Here is a 4,102-nt window from a genome sequence, read left to right as displayed (position 1 = left end):
CCTGCGCGTCCGGAGCCTGTGCTCCGCAACGGGAGAGGCCACAACACTGAGAGGCCCGCGTACCGCAAAAAAAATAAATAAATAATAATAATAATCCATTCAAATATCATTAACCTTAAAAATACCTGAACTCAGGAAGACCCAACCCTTTCTCTAGATCAGTTCTCCATAGTGGCTGTATCAATTTACATTCCCACCAACAGTGTAAGAGGGTTCATTTTTCTCCACACCCTCTCCAGCATTTGTTGTTTGTAGATTTTCTGATGATGCCCATTCTAACCGGTGTGAGGTGATACCTCATTGCAGTTTTGTTAGGAACCAGGCCGCACAGCTGGAGGTGAGCGGTGGGCTAGCGAGCGAAGCTTCATCTGCCGCTCCCATCGTTCTCATTACCGCCTAAAACATCCTCCAACCCCCGCCATCTGTGGAAAAACTGTCTTCCACAAAACCGGTCCCTGGTGCCAAAAAGGCTGGGGACCACTGTGCTAACCTGAGTCATACAGATTGTTAATCAAGTGGTGCTGAAATAGGCAATATTCCTGATTTAGGCAGTGCCTGGTAAGGTAGTCTCATGTGTGCTGAGCAGGAGAGGTAAACCAGACTCTTAAATTACTTTAATACATGGGCCTATGTGATAAGTACCATGAGAGACATATAAGAGGCTATAGAATTTCGAGATGGAGACAACCATTTTCAGTTGGAAGATTCTGAGAACAGTTAACAGATGAGTAACTTCTCAGCTGATCTCTGAAGGATGGATAAAACATTTTAAAATAAACTTCAGGGACTTCCCTGGTGGTCCAGGGGTAAAGAATCAGCCATCCAATGCAGGGGACACGGGTTTGATCCCTGGTGGGGGAACTGAGATCCTACATGCCGAGGGGCAACTAAGCCTGTGCGCCACAACTACTGGGCTCGTGCGCCTCAAAGAGAGAGCCCGCTTGCTGCGAACTACAGAACCCTCACGCTCTGGACCCCACGCGCCACAACTACAGAACCCACGTGCCCTGGAGCCCCCGCAGCCACAGCTAGAGCGAGGAAACCTGCACACCACAACTAGAGAGAAGCCCACGAGCCACAACTAGAAAGAAGCCTGTGCACCACAGTGAAGAGCCTGCTCCACAACAAAAGATCCCACATGCCTCACGAAGATCCCGTGTGCTGCAACTAAGACCTGACACAGCCATAAATAAATAAATAAATAAACAAATAAATAAATAAAAATAAAACAAACTTCAATTTTTAGTTTATTAAAAATGCATATTTATTGTAATAAATTTAGAACATAAATATTACATAAAAGAAAAGAAAAATCATCTATAGTCCCACTACCCAGAAATAACCACCACTAACATTTTGCAGTATTTCCTCTTAGTCTTTCCATGTAATTAAGTGTTCTTCTTAAAAAGAACATAGTTGTTTTTTTAAATTTCTCTATGGCAGTCTGTTACACATCATAGTATATTTCATCAATGGCTTGTTTGGGGACATTAAAATTGTACTCTTGGGAATTCCCTGGTGGTCCAGTGGTTAGGACTCCACACTTTCACTGCTGAGGGCCCAGGTTCAAGCCCTGGTTGGAGAATTAAGATCCCACAAGCCAAGGGGTACGGCCAAAAAAAAATTGTATTCTTTATTTTTGTTTTATTTTTTCTCATTTTGTTTTCGTAAAAATACTCTTAACAAAACATCCTTGTGACTAAATCTCTACATACCTCCTTGTATTTTCCTTAGGACAATTTCTTGCAAGAATAATTTCTTTGTCCAAAAAAAAATCTTTTTTAGGCCTCTCATTAACATTTTTAAAAACTGTTATAAAATATACATATTTTAATCATTTTATAAGTAAATATGCAGTGGCATTAAGTACATTTACAACACTGTGTAACTATCACCACTATCTATTTCCAGAACTTTTTCATCATCTCAAGCAAAAACTCTCTACCCATAAAACAGTAACTCCTCATTCCACTTCTCCCAGCCCCTGTTAATCTCTACTCTACCTATTATCTCTATGAATTTTCCTATTATAGGTAACTCATTTAAGTGGAATCATATAATATTTGTCCTTTTTTGTGTCTGGCTTCTTTCACTTGCATGATGTTACTGAGATTCATCCATTTTTGGCATGTGTCAGAATTTTATTCATTTTATGGCTGAATAACATTCCATTATATGTATATATCACATCTTTTTTTGTGTGTGTGTGCTATGCGGGCCTCTCATTGTTGTGGCCTCTCCCATTGCGGAGCACAGGCTCTGGACGCGCAGGCTCAGCGGCCATGGCTCACGGGCCCAGCCGCTCCGTGGCATGTGGGATCTTCCCGGACGGGGGCATGAACCCGTGTCCCCTACATCGGCAGGCGGACTCTCAACCACTGTGCCACCAGGGAAGCCCATCACATCTTCTTTATTCATTTATCTGTTGATGGAAACTTGGGCTTTTCCTGATTTTTGGCTATAGGCCTTTAATATTTTTGACAAATTGTCCCTACAAGAAGACTTTAACAATTTGCACCAGCAGAAGTATGAGTGTGCCCATTTCTCTGGTACTTATGAACACTATACTCTTTTTTTTTTTTTTTTTTTTTTTTGTGGTATGCGGGCTTCCCTCTGCTGTGGCCTCTCCCGTTGCGGAGCACAGGCTCCGGACGCGCAGGCTCACACGGGCCCAGCCGCTACGCGGCATGTGGGATCCTCCCAGACCGGGGCGCGAACCCGGTTCCCCTGCATCGGCAGGCGGACGCGCAACCACTGCGCCACCAGGGAAGCCCTACTCTTTTTTTTTTTAACAACATAATAGTAAAGTACAAACTATGGTTGTTTTACTTTTCATTCCTGATAAAGACACACTACATTTGGAAAAACAAAGATAGCAGTGCACGTTAGAAGACAATGGAATGACATCTTTGAAGTACTGAAAGAAAAAATGCCAACCTATAATTCTACATCCAGTGAAAATTGAATTGTCTGTTTATTTCTACATGGCAAAGTAATCTGACAAAATAGCCCTCCCACCATTTAATTTAAAAAAAAACTAGAAAACTGTACAAAATAGATGAACTGTTTTCAGATATTGGGCAAAGGCAACACAGGATTACAATCCCTGAGAGAAAAGGAAAGAAAACAAATTATGTGAACCTTTCAATTATCCCAACTATCTGACCAGAGATACATTCCAGACAATATCACAGGGATGGGAAATCCAAGCAGAGTACAGTGGTTTTGCTGAGATAAAGGGACAGAGATTAGATTTTGGGAAGGCTGAAGAGGTGTGATTCTGTGGAAGAGAGTACTAGAGAGAAGAGAGCTATGTGAAGAAAGAGCTCCACAAATTTTCATAGTGGCCCTGTGAGTCTTTGACTGAACAATAGACTGCTCATTGATGGGAGTGAGACGGAAGACTCCATGAAACTGGCCAAAAATCAACTATCAGGTAAAAAAACAACTGCTGAAGAATTACAAAGTTTTACAAAAAAGAAAAAGAATTACACAAATTACAAAATTACTGGCACTTACACAGGGATGGGAAAATTAGAGTTCCAACCAGTCAGACTGAAGAGACCTTGTTGAATACTCAGAGTATTCAGTAGAGACTTCAAAAAAGCTATGCCTTAGGAGTAGGGCACCTACAAGCCTGAGAGTAAAGCTACACTAGACCTATACTAACAAAGTTTAAAAACATGCCTCAAAAGTACCAAGCTGATATTCCAGTAAATTAGCTGCCTGCCAAAACAAAGCCCAACACTCTTTAAAGGAAGGAAATAAAATCCAGAAACTCAACAATGTAACATTCACAATGTCCAGAATCTAATAAAAAATTACTAGACATACTCCTTGCAACCATCAAATAAATAAATAAGTAAATAAATAACATAAAAAAGGAAAATGGGATCTATAGCCAGTAGAAAAATCAGACAACAAAAATAGACCCAGAGACATTCACAGAAAGATAGACAAGATGAAAAGTCAGAGGGCTAGTACCAGATGGAAGGACCAAGATAAAACCCCAGAAAAACAACTAAATAAAGTGAAGATAGCAACCCTCCAGAAAAAGAATTCAGAATAATGATAGAGAAGATGATCCAGGACCTCGGAAAAA

Source organism: Physeter macrocephalus, chromosome 6, assembly GCF_002837175.3.
Source record: "Physeter macrocephalus isolate SW-GA chromosome 6, ASM283717v5, whole genome shotgun sequence".
In the NCBI taxonomy this organism is placed as follows: domain Eukaryota; kingdom Metazoa; phylum Chordata; class Mammalia; order Artiodactyla; family Physeteridae; genus Physeter; species Physeter macrocephalus.
Note: the sequence above shows the minus strand (reverse complement) of the source record.